We start from the raw sequence: 13,906 nt of genomic DNA on the forward strand, positions 1-13,906 counted from the left end.
TGCAGTTCTTTGATGTTTCTTGGATGAGGGACTTGCAGGATAGCTTGAATTCTATCCGGGTCGATTTTGATGCCATCTTTTGAAATTATATGACCTAGGAGTTTGCCTTCTTCTAGGCCAAACATTGATTTCTTTGGGTTCAATGATATGCCATATTTTCTGCAAATTAGGAACACTTGCCTCAGATGTCCTAAATGTTCTTGGTCTGATTTTGAAAAAGTAGTGAGGTCATCAAGGTATATGACTAAGAAATCATGGATCTCCTTTGCAAAGGCTATGTCCATTGCTCTTTGAAATGTGGCCCCTGCATTTTTGAGTCCAAAAGGCATTTTCACATATTTGAAGGTTCCCCAAGGTGTTGTAAAGGCAGTTTTGTCTTGATCTTCCAGGTGTACTAAGATCTGATTGAATCCTGAGAATCCATCTAGCAATGAGATCCTAGAAACCCCCACTACCCTTTGTAGGATATGATCCATTTTTGGTAAGGGGTAGTGGTCTTTGAGAGAGACTTTGTTCAAATTTCTTAGGTCAACACACAATCTTATCTCTCTCGTTTTCTTCCTAGCAGGCACTAGATTTGAAATCCACTCCGAGAATCTGATAGGCACAATGATTCCAGCTTCATACATTCGTTTAACTTCCTTTTCAATCAGGGGAAGGAGGACATGATACACCCTTCTAAGCTTTTGTTTAAAAGGTTTTTGATTCTCTTTCAAAGGTATAGTATGTTGGATGACAAAAGTATCATAGGACTTTTCTCTTTCAAAGGTATAGTATGTTGGATGACAGAAGTATCATAAGACTTGAGGTCCTCATAGCTCCAGGCAAAGACATCTTGGAACAATGTATTTCCGCTTTTGATCAGCAGGTAATGCTTTGGAGAGTTTTACCATTTTGGGATTTTCTGTGGTTCCAGTGTTGCATTCCTCAATTTTTGCATTCAGTGGTTGCATTTTTGGCTTTCTAGGAATATCGTTTGAATCAAATATATCCCCAAAGGAGTTAAGCCTGTGGGCAGAAAATTATCCCTTAGTTCAATTACTTTAGATTCTCCCTCAGTCATTTCACCAAGGTCCATTTTCTTCAGCTCTTGTAAATTCTTGTCATCAAAAGTTGTTGGATGCAAAATCAGATTTGCTATTTGAGCTGATATACTTTGCTCACTTTTGTCTATTTGTTGTTGATCATCAATGTTGCTTGTGTCAATGTTTATACTTGAAAATTCCTCTTTCAAGGTCAGGAAATTATTTATTTGTGTATCATTTTCGAAGACATGCCATTTTTTGACATTATCTGGGACAACAGGTTTGTGTTTGATTTCAGCAGTGAAGTGGTGGTTGGGCTCAAATGGTAGCTTGCAAGTGCTGGCAAAAGTTTCCAAGCTATGTCCATGTAAATTGTGCTTTCTTGGAATTTTGGTGAGTTGAGATTCTGAGAAGGTGTTAAGTATTTCAATGGTTGCCCCTCTGTAAGCTCTCAACCTAAGATCATTGGTACAAAGTTTCCCTTCATGTGTTGTTTAATTAGATTAGAAACCCATAGAATTGTAATCCTAGCTGCCCCAAGACTTTTAATCAATTTGAGACCCAATAAAAGGGCCTCATACTCGGCCATATTGTTTGTACATCTGAAATTTAGCCTATATGCATGACCTTCAACATGGTCATTATTCATGTTGTGTATCCAAACCCCTGCCCCTGCTCCTAATTTGTTCACTGAGCTATCAAACTCTAAGTACCATAAGATTTCTTGGTTATGACTAGCCTTAAGAGTTTTAGAAGCTTGTTCAGTGGGCAGATTTGGCTCTTGTAACTCATATGATATGTCATTTTTCTTTGTTGCATCAATCATATCAAGATTTTTTTGATCTTGGGCACTAGATTGTTCATTTATGCTTTTGGTTTGTGCTGTTTCCAGGAGTTTGACATTAATTTTGGGACACATCTCAGCATTATATAAAATGAATGAATCCATATCAGAATGCATCAAATAAATAGGGAAGTTTTGGGGTTTCTCTTGACTACTAACCACATATTTCATTAGTGTCTCCCTGTACAATCTCTTTGGCTGGCCAAAGACTGAAATAGTGGCATAGGACATGTCTAGCTGCAAAGATCCTTGGAGTTTTGCACCCCAAGATCTAGACAAAAGCATACCATACCTAGGTGGAATATCAGCTACCACCACATCCATCAAGATTGTTTTCGCTGGATATTGGACTAAGGATACACAAAGATATTTAATTAGGCCTAGACACCTGACCTGATTGGAATCAAATGAGAACAAGTCTTTGTATGGCCTTGTGATATCTAGGTCTAGTCTTTCCATCACCGACTTAGGCATTAGGTTATGGGAAGATCCCAAATCAAACATCGCAATATGCAACACTTTGTCATGAATGTTTAAGCTCACATAGAATGGAGGGACTCCTCCATCTACTGTTTTACCATTGACTTCAAGACCAAATATCAGTTCTGGTTGGTCATCTAAAACATTGACTGCATCCCTATTCTCTGGTATTTGGAGTGACCTATTGATTTGTTCCTTATACACTTCATGTTTAGCTAATTCAGACAGAGGAATGGCTATTTTGAGTTTTCCTATTTCTGTTTCTAAGTTAAAAGGCTTTTCCATTTGAATTTTTGTATTGTGGACAACAAATTTTTCCTTTTCAGCTGAATTTTCAGTGACCTTATCTTCATTATTAGTGTTGTTTTGAGGTAAATCTATTTTGAAACTATTTTCAGGAGGGGAGTTTAGATTTTCTTTTGAGGGAAGGGATGTAGATGACTGATTTTTTAGGGTTGTACATCTGATATGTCCTCAACCGTGGGTTCCTTTGGGTTAGGGTTTGTTTTAGCAGGGATTTCTGTCAGAGCAGCCTTATCTTTTGTTTTCTTTGGCTGCTTGGTATCCCTCAGCTTGGTAGGTTTAGGCACATCTATGGTTCTGCTTCTTAATTTGTACTGTTTATGAACCTCATAGACCGCTGCATCATACCCTTCTCTGAAATCAAATGACTCTCCAGATTTGGTTTGAAATTGATTAAAATTATGAGCCTCTTGTTCATCTTGGGTTGAAAAGATTTGTTGCTCATTCTTTAACCCCATTAGATTGATTTGGGTGTCCTCTATTACTTCACTAGATGTTGAGGCTTCTGCATAGTTTTATTGAAATGGAGGTCTGATGTTCTGGTCAGGGCCAACCCTTCCAACATTTGGATTTTGATTTTTTTTAAAGTTTGGGTTTCTTGCAGTGTTACTTGGTTGGCCTTCCCAAGATGATTTTCTTTCAATAGTTTCCACTCTATCTCCAAGTCTGCCCATACCTTTGATGATTGCATCCAGTTTTTGTTCAAATGCTGAAGGCTCTTCTTTGAAATTTGTTCTTCTTTCAGCTCTTGCCCGATTTCATTTAGCAATCAGGTTTGCCTCCACACTAACAGCTATATTCTGCATTTCTGCTAAGCTTGGAGGGGCTCTTTCCCTCAGTTGATATGCCATGTTAGAATCAAATCCATCAGGGAATTTGATCGAGGCCAAATTAGGTGGAGGTCTAAGGTTCTGAGGAATAGCATTATAGACATTGTTGAACCTAGCACAATAGTCTTGGACGGTTTCTTGTGGGCCTCTTTTCAAATTTTCATATTATGTTAAAATGTGTAAAGGCTCTTTCTTCTTTTCCTATCTGTTTAAAAAGGATTGATAGAGAGCTTCTGAATCAGCTATAGAATTTATAGAAAGTGCTCTAAACCAAATCCTTACATCACCAGTTAGACTTTGGACAAAGATCTTCATTCTCACATCACCATCATCAATTTCATAATTCTCAAAATAATCTTGCATTTTCTTAGTGTGTTACTGGGTTGTATAGGAGCCAGTACCATCAAAATATGTGATTTTTCTCTAATAATCCTGAGGCATAGCCCCTGTATTTCCAGGTAACTGCAGGGGAGCATAATGGTTTGCCATATTTATAGGGATAAATGGGACAATAGGAAGAAATAAGATAGCTAGAATAGCAGGGACAACAGTGGAAATATGTGCAGTAGATGGGGGAGTGGAGAGGATACTTTGAGTGTGGATGAAGAACTAGGAGAGACTGTAGAAAGGATTGTTGCTCTCCCAGGAGTAATATCAGATGTAGTAGGGTTTTGCTGAAGTATCTCAAGGTGTAAATCAGTAGACTTTTCTAATTTTTCTTGTTTTATAAGGGTATTAGAAATTAAGTTAGGATTTTCAAAAATAGCTGGAGGATCTGGGTCAGGGTTTGACCTGGTGTAACGAGTTTTCTTCTTTGGAGCCAGATTCTAAATGTGTTTTTTGGTATTTTCTGGGAATGTTTAGGGATCACAATTTTTTTACAATATTCTACAGGAAATTTCCCGAAATATAGAAGGCCTTGGGCTTTCCTGTGAATATGTTGAAATGGGGAAACTAATCAAATCTTTGGGACAACTGTTTAAAGCCTAAAGATATACTGGAGATTGACTGAAGCAGCGTTTATCTACTCCTATAAATGCGTGGCAAAAACAGTTTCAAAGGATACCTGGCTAACTTCAGGTTCCATCTGTAGCTTTAGAAAATAGACAACAGTAACAGACAGTCATTCAGTCCCTAGTGGAGTCGCCAATGATGTTATCACTCAGGTTGTTCCCTGCCTCCAGAAGGGAATAGGCTGAGGTAACCACTAACCAATCTTTTAGCTGTAGATTCTAGCCAATCTGCAACCAGAGAGGTCTCTCTCTTTGTAATTTAGCTTTGTTTTGAAGTATTTTAGGCTAGTTATGATGCACAGAGTTTGGTTTTTAGTTTGTTGGATGGTGATCTCAAATAGAGCTCGGATGCAAGTCCAAAATAGTTTATACCATTGGGCAATGGGGTCAATGATGGTGTATTGCTGAAAGTGTTTCTTTGGTAAAGGGCAATGCTACAGAGCAAGATAATCAATCTTGGAACAATTTTGAGATCTGGAAGTTCATGGAATGTAAGCCAGTGGATGAAGGGCAGTCAAGAATCCTTCATCATGTTGGTAGAGAGAAGGTGTATGAATACTATCAAGGAGCAGTTAAGAATTCCTAAATAGTATTCAAAATGAAAAAATTAGTGAAGACAGGAGCAGCTAAGAATTCCTATTTATGACTAACTCTAAAGAAAACATAATTAATACCAGAGATTGAACACATAGTGTATTTAAACAAATTCTGGGCTATTCTTCTTCTCTGTTACTAAGACTATGAAACATATATGAAATTTGCAAACACAGAAAACATAAACGAAGGTTAGAGCAACTTATTGATCAATAGAAAGACACAGGAATTCTGTAGCAGTTCCCAAAACATCAAATCCACATTCAGACAGTCCAACAACAGTGAACTTCAACAGCCTTTGTATTAGACAGTCTCAAAATTACAACACAGTCTAGAGAGAAAATCACCAACCCCAAATACATATTATGGGGAGGTATTTATATAAAAAGGGAGATACAAAATATCATGTAGATAAGTTCTGAAGCCATAACTTTACCAACTCTTTAGAAGATGTAAATGAGGGAGATAAATGTTGCAGTAAATGTGGATGTGCTGGTTGTCTAATTTGTCAGAGATATTTGACTTTTTGGACTGAGTGAGTCGGCTGGTAGCTGCGTCTTTACTCTACGTTTCCTGCGTTTGCTGCCTTGATGTTGATGTTTTACTATGTTGCTGTCTTGGCCTTATCATTAGTGCTTGGTTTTTCATTAACGAGTTGTAGTCACAATTTGACTTCTTATTTCTACTGTTTTCACTCCTTGACAGGTGGCCTGTGCCTTTGACTTTTTTGACCTGTAGCTGATCAAAAGGAAATCATAAATAAAATTACCTCGATAGCACCTCCAACATTCCCTGCCACCAGTCCTCTGTAGGCAAATGATGTCTTTTTATTTTAATTAGTGTTTCATCAGCTTCAGTGTATCTATAAAAATTGGGCTGGACTTCAAAAAGGTGATTTATCTCATGTTCAATGTAGAACAGATTTTCTAGTTTTTCATAAAGACTCTATCCAGAGGGAGGCCCTGTTTCTTCTGAGGTGCTTGAGGATGCTGTAATTTGATTGGCAACATAATTATTTACCCTGTTGGCATACTGCTCATGTGTTAGCAGTCTTCCACTGCTGGTTAACACGCTGGGTAATCCTTTTCTCTGCAATGTTGCAAATTTTAGTTTGAAGGCATTTATCTCTGCCTGCATTTCTTGGCATTTTCTTTCTAGAGTCTGTACAAAATTCCTCAGGGTCAGCACCTTTTTCACTATCAAAATGGTGTCTGTCCTGTTCCTGATATCTAGCATTGCCAACTGCTCTTTGGTATGAGTGTTCAAAAATTGAATCATTTTATTGGCTTGCTCAGGCATATTTCCCAATGATGCTCTGGCCTTTTGAGTCTCAAATTGAGCTAAGCCTATCAATTTTATTTGCTCATGTATAGTCTGAATTGATTGCCATTGGTCAGTGATAGATTGGCCGATTTTGGCCCACAAATTTTTCTTGATTTCAGCTAGAGTTTTATCTAGAGTAAGCTCTTTTTCTAAGGACTTTATTTTATTGTCCAAGGCCTTTATTTCCCTTGTTTTCTTAGCCACTGTCATTTTTGACTTGTTATAACTCACCTCAATATTGGCTAATTTTTCTTTGGCTTCTTTTAATTCCGCCATTTGCAGTTCCAGATCCTTTATTTCTTTCATCATCTCCTCCGTACTCGGGCTGGCTTCTTGCTCTGCTGCTGCTGTAGTTGTTGTTGTAACTGTTGCTGAAGTTGAGGCTGGAGCTAAGGTACCTGCTGTTGATGTTGTATCAGTAGGAGGGACTGCTGTGGTGACTGTAGGAGGAGCAGTCCCAAGAGTTAGAGCTGTTTGAGCTAGCTGAGAGGCCAACTCTCCCTGTTTTCCTTGCAGTGATGCCTCCAAGGCTTTCTCTGTTTCTATCAGTCTTTCATGCATCATCATAGGCAAACTTGCTACATCCTCCTCTTCTTTCTGTTGTGCTACTTTTGTGGTTTGAGGATGTATTGTAGCTAGCAGCCTGAGTGTTTTTCTAAGGGCTGCTATGTCTTCTTCTTTCTTCTTAATTAAAGCCTGTACGCCCTTGGGATTGTTGGGATCTTGTCCCAGCTCCATAATGATCTCCTCCAATGATTTGATTCTATTGTCCTTGGCTTGTGGTGAAGCTTTCTCCAATTCCAATTGGGTAGAGGTGTTGTGAAGTGAATTTTGTAATTTGTGGGCCAATATTGCTTTATCTGCCAAGGTGGAGTACACCATTTCTACAGTTTGTTTGTGTAACTCAATCTGGTCCATTAGGTGGATGCCTTTAGCAAGGAATTCCAGATTGGTCTTGATATAATCAGCAGCTGACTGGGGCTGCTGTACTGTAGGCTTGAAATGACTGAGGGTCATTTTCCCTTCTTGGATATCATAGGTTGCTATTAGCCTCTGTTGATTAGTGGGAGCCATTCTTAGTAATTGGTTGTAGAGCTGGAATCTTACCGGCTCATTTCTGGCCTTGATTTCAGTGAATGCCTTCTTTATGTCAGAGCCTTGTTTGCTCTGTTGCTTGGTGGATGTAACCTCCACACCTTGTTTTCTCTCTTGCTCCTGCTGAAAGGAGCTAGCTGATGCTTCCATGCTTGGAGGAATCTGTTGTTCGGTTGTTTCCTCACCCCTTTGATTTCCTGCTGTCTCCTTTGTAAATTCTTCCTCAGAGTAGGGGTTCAACCTTTTCCTTTTCTCTCCTTGCTATTCTGTGGAGGCCCCTGTGGGTATCTCTTCCTGTCTGTCCCTTTTCTTGGCTCTTTCCTCATTGATAGGAGTTTGTAAGACAGGGACTTCAGGTGCTTTTGCTTGTGTTGAAGGGGCTTGCCCCTGACTTTGTTCTTTTCCTGTATCTGGCCAGTCTGCCATTGTTTCCTGCTGCACCTCCTTGCCTTTAGATGTCCCTATAGGTGGAGCACTTTCTTTGGCAGGTTGTTCGGAAGTTGTGGCAGATGATGTGCCTGCTCCAAGGTGACGAGGCAATGTGAAAAACACCTATCCAACAGAGTCTAGGTCAAGTGTCTTTTCAAACTGTTTCATTTCTTTTTCTAATCTCTCTTCTTCAGTAAGTTCCTGAACTAGTGTGCCTTCTATCCACTCCTGTTGATTAGCATATTGTTCAATTTGAGGGATACTGTAGTGCACATATCCTTTAAGCTTGTGTTTAACTCTCCTAAAGCTTATGAAATGTTCAGGGTCATATGGTGATCAAAGAAAGCTTTGTTTCAGCTTAAGTTTGTCTCTCAGAATAGTTTCAGCCTCTTTCCATGCTTCTTCCCTTTTATTAAAGATAAAAGGGCCCAGTTGGTGCCTTATCTTGAGCTATGCTTTTTTCCTAGCACCATAGAAATGAGTCAAATCTGAACTACTGAATTGCCAGTAGTATTCCAGGGCAAAGAGTCTCATAGGGACATACTTTGGCAGTTTGTAGGGAGCCAATTGACAGCCATAGATCCTGATCATTGTATGGTTTTGGTAAAAATACCAATCACCAATGCTGTATTCCTTTGAGAGGTGTAAGATTTTCTGCATTTCAACAGAGAGCCTGGCAGGAGGAGCTATTGACAACAAGCAGGTGGCTAGATATATGAAAAGGTCAATAAACTAACAATATGTATATGGGGAGCTACCAACATGATGGAATACTGAGGACCAAAATATTATAGACCTTCGCTCCCTCTTAGCATCCAATCTTTTAAGGGGAACTGGGAAACTATCAGGTTGATAGTACAACATCAAATGGTATATATATGCAATGTATTTGAACACTATCTCCCTCTCTAAGTTCATGAAATTCTCGTGAATTTTGTTAGCTATGAAGGTGGCATAGTCATACTTGACAACAGGGGGCTGTCCAGGAGCAAACATGGACATCAAAGCAAAGAAAGTCTCATCCACAATCTCACTTGTTCTTAATCCCAGGATGTAGGAAATCATGTCTATGGGCATTTTTAGAGCCTCAGTAAACTAGGCATGGTGATAGGGAATTTTGTATCTGGAGTAGCAATCTGGTGGCATAAATAACTTGGCAATTCGGTCAACTTCTTCAGAGGACAACTTGGAGGCTTGGTCCAGCAAATTTTTCATGGTGAGAGGGACCAAAGGTTGAGCTAGCTCGAAGTGAAACATCTCATTTATAGACTGAGGGGTAATATAAAAGAGGACATTTCCAGAAGGGTCCATCACTGCCCTTTGAGAAGGCTCATAATTAGCATAACATTGATGGATGAGGTCAGGGAAGACATTGACTGAAGGCAGGTAGTATATAGGCATATTAGACTCCCAGATTCTAAATATGTTAGTGTTGTTCTTATGACTATTCCTTATTTCACAAAAAGCTTGCAGGTGAGGTTTCTGACCCTCCATGTCATCAATCTGGAAATCCCTATCAGCAAGAGGTAACCACTCCAACTGCTTATGAGGTGCATTCAGGGGTGCAATGTTTAGGGCCACTGGAGCCTCCATGATTTACTATGTTTATAATTGGATTTTGAGTCTGTGTCTCAACAGGAAACAGAGTACTGGCAATGGGTTTTTAACAGGAATTCTTCAATCTGAGTTTTATATGAAAATGGCCTTACTATGTAAAACTTCAAGGGAAGACAGAGTCTGCAGGGTTTTTTTAATGAGGAAGCTAAAAAACAGTGGAAAGAGCGCGGCTTTTTAAGGTGTTTTTGGTGGTTTTGCAGGCGGACATGAGCTCGAGTTAAGTTCAATGGACAATTTATCAGAGGTGTTGGCATTATGATGCATGTGTTGTACTTGATGGCAAACAACTCATAGAAGATCAGCTCACTTATATATATCTAGATGAATCTACGGAAGAGATATATGATGAAAATTCTCAGTATGACAAGTCCAAAGGGAGAGATTGTTGGCATTATGAGACAAGTGTTGTCCTTGATGGCAAATCACACAAATGATAAATTATAGTGCAACAAATTTATTTGATAAATTATAGTGCAACAAATTTTCCTTCATGTAGAGAAAAGTTCACGCATTTTTATGCAGAGAAAATTTTATTCCATGTAGAGAAAGTTCACGCACTTTTATGCAGAGAAACGTTTATTCCATGTAGAGAAAAGTTCACGCACTTTTATGCAGAGAAAAGTTTATTCCATGTAGAGAAAAGTTCACGCACTTTTATGCAGAGAAAAGTTTATTCCATGTAGAGAAAAGTTCACGCACTTTTATGCAGAGAAAAGTTTATTCCATGTAGAGAAAAGTTCACGCACTTTTATGCAGAGAAAAGTTTATTTCATGTAGAGAAAATTTCATGCACTTTTATGCAGAGAAGAGTTTATTTCATGTAGAGAAATGTTCACGCACTTTCATGCAGAGAAAAGTTCCCTTCATGCAAGAGAAAAGTTCACGCACTTTCATGGTTGGTTCATGGTATTAGTCCGACAGTTTTTGATCCTATGGTTTTGGTCCGTGGTATTGCATCCAAAAGTGTTAATCTCACGCACTTTCATGGTTGGTTCATGGTATTATTCCGACAGTTTTTGATCCTATGGTTTTGGTCCATGGTATTGCATCCAAAATTGTTGATCCCAAGTATTGGGTCCGTGGTATTGTGTTATTATGGTTTTGGACCATGGTATTGTGAAAGGCCTAAGACTATAAAAGAGGAAGGAGATCATTTGGCAAAGTATCTTCTGAATTATTGAATATCTGATAAAGTGCTAGATCTGGAATATTGTGATAGGGTTATGGTGCAGATTTGGATCTGAATGAAGAAGGAACCTGAGCATAAGGAGAAGGATAAGTTCTATTGATGGGTCAAAATCTTAAGGCTGGAATATTGGTATCTCTATATGATTTTGATCTGTGGTATGTGGCACACACTTGATCTATAAATCTAATAATCTGGGTTAACTAAATATTTGAAACAATGAATTTATAGATCTGAATTATTGATGCATGTTTTATTGTACACATGTTATGATCTGGGTATACTGCAAAGTTATAAGGAAATATTTGCAGATCTATATACGGGTTGGCTTTGGTGAAAGCATTGATTCAGTATCGGATAAATCAGAGATTGATGATGCTAGTATAGCTGATGGGTTTTTGATGTTCTTGGATCTAGTCTGAAAATTAATGAAAAGTGGTCCTTGAAAGAAAAGAAGTAGGGGGTTGTAGCTCCCTTCCAGGAGAGACTGGAAAACGAGAGAGAGAGTTGTAGCTCTATGCAGGTTGTAGCCTGCGTACTGGTAAAGGACTGCACTAGTACAAAATCATTGTAAAAGGAGTTTCTTATTAAAAGAAGATAGAGACATATTGCAGCAGGTGGTTTTCACCCACATTGGGTTTCCACCTTATATCTGGTGTTCTTTTGTGTGACTATTTGCTTTTCTTGTTCCTACTCATTATTTTATGATACTGACATACAAAGTAATGATCAATATTTGAAGAATTATTCAAAGTATAAATAAGGAAGATATATTGAAAAGAATTTCATAATACTGATTCACCCCCCCCTCTCAGTATTATTTCCAACAAGAGGGCCACAGAATTGGTAGGTTTTGCCCGAGAACACGGTCAAACAATGTGTTAGAGAGCAGAGGTTTGCAGGCAACAATGTATTTTAGTCGAATTCAGCTCTCTCAGTGATCTTAACAGAGAAATCACGTAAAAACAGGGTTTATGGGTGGCTGATGGGTAAATACCTATTTTACGAGAGTTTGGTGTGAAATGCAGTTGCAGAGGGAGCTGAGGAGGTCAGGTTTGCAGCATGAAGACGCCTGGGTGGCGGACTGGGATGTTGATGGTGGATTCAATGTAATTCACATGCACAGTCTCCACTATCCGACGCATAAAAAATAAACAAAAACATCACTTTCGTGACTTTTTGAACAAATTTGGGCTTTTTTGGATTTTTTGGCGCTTTTTGTGCTGACGTCATTATGACGTAACCTTGTCCTGTAGCAAGGTATGGAAGGTGATGTGGCAGCTGACGTGGATGGGTGACGGGGCAGACATGATGGATGGAATAGTAGTGGGGGCGCTGACGCAAATGCAGACGTGGGAATGATGTGTGTGGCAGGGAGAATAGGCGGTAAATGGTTTCCATCGAACCGCTTTTGGTACGGAGGTGGTTTCTGTCAGAGCAAACCCAATGCAATAGGAATGGGACACGCGTCCCTGCGTACAGCGGCAAAACCACTTTCCATCGAGAGCTAATGTGCGGGTGTGGGGGCTACTCCAATATCAACGAGGGCCGTTGGATCTATAGCGCCGGATCAGACGATTGACGGGAGAGGTAGGTGGTGGGGTTTTATGACAAGGGACCCGCACATTATTTTAATGCTTAATAAATTTTGGCGGGGTTATAAACTTTGGGTTAGGAGTTTTAATAACTGCTGTTATTCGATTAATCAAATATTAATCAAATTCCAATGTTTTTTGCACGACGACTATGGTTATTCGTTCAACCGGAGGTCAACGAATCCCAGGGTGACAAGTGGCGGGTTGTTATTGGTCCTAGGTGGACCAATGACTCCCGAAAGAAATTTTATAGCCATATTAGGCTGGGGCGGGGTATTTACAATATTTTTGGGTTTTTGTGGATTTTTATACATAATAAGGGAGGGGAAATATAGGGGATTTATATAGTAAAGTTAGAATATTAATATGAATATGAGGGGAGGCGCTAGGTGCATGAAATTAAATCACCTAGGCTTTAAGGTGCCAGGAAAAATAAAACCTTACACAATAAATGTGGCTTTTAGCTCTTAAGAAAACCTGCAATTTGACTTAAGTTTTTATGAAAATGAAGTGAAGTTAAGAGTTTGGGCAGATCCCAATCTCTTTAAGGGATGTTAGTGAATATTTGTTGTGAGGGAGGAGAGGGGAAGTTAGACATGCAACATCTGATATTTAATCACACCTTCGCCATGGCACTTGAGACATCCATGAAGTAGATCATATTGAAAAAGATGACACTACTGATAGACTTGTTTCAACAACTTCAATCTACTTACCCATTCTACAATTCCTAACATTTTTTCTTCATTTTGATTGGGTGCACTTGAACTTGCAAACCCTGATTAGGACTTTTCTTTTGATTGCCCTCCTATCTAGATCTACCATTATTTCTTCCATGTATTAGATTAAGCAGTTGAGACCCTTTGCTTCTCTACTTAGCTAGTGATCTGCCAAGCTTGAACTATTTGGATAGACCTCCATTCTCTATTCAATGACAAGAAATTTAAATATGGACTGGCCCAGATTGAACTGTTGGGCCATCCATAACGTGTGTTAAAAACAATGTTTTCACTTTGTGAACTAGCTTTACACAAATAAGATAGTAGTGGCATTTTGGCTAGCCACTTTCCTGGTCTTTCTATGGGGTTCACTTTTCTTTTTCTTTTGTTGACCAATTCCTTCTTCTTGCCCTTTGATTTTTCTTTTAGGGAATACCCCCTTTACATTTTTTAATTTTCTTTTTCTATTTACAAAATATGGAATCTTTGCAACATGGAAAGGATGATCATGTTTGGCACTTCCATAGTCAATCATGAGAAATGATACCTATTGGTATAGGAACCTAATAGGGCCAACATCCTCTTGCTTAAATATCTAAATGCTGGTTGGTATTCCCTTTGATTTAGGAATATATGCCACAAAATATGTTGGAGAAGCTATAGCAAGTTGCAAACCAGCTATTCTAGGAAGGAAGATCTTATTCCAAGAGAATCAGCCTTGCAAGAATCCATTCCAAAAGAATTGCAACAATATCAGGGGTTTAAAAAAAAAAGATGATTCAGTGTATCAACAGAATGGCATTGGTTTGAGGCATTGGTACATTCTAGAATAGAACGAAATGAATGACAGGCA

At 38.9% G+C, this 13,906-nt stretch overlaps 1 pseudogene; it reads right to left on the minus strand.

Annotated features, from left to right (window-relative positions):
* The window catches only part of LOC149252438 (uncharacterized), a 39,530-nt pseudogene that overhangs the window by 10,396 nt on the left and 15,228 nt on the right, over positions 1–13,906 (minus strand).

This window comes from Pinus tabuliformis, chromosome 7, assembly GCF_031772625.1.
Source record: "Pinus tabuliformis cultivar Carrire ecotype Pingquan chromosome 7, CPIR1, whole genome shotgun sequence".
Classification (NCBI taxonomy): domain Eukaryota; kingdom Viridiplantae; phylum Streptophyta; class Pinopsida; order Pinales; family Pinaceae; genus Pinus; species Pinus tabuliformis.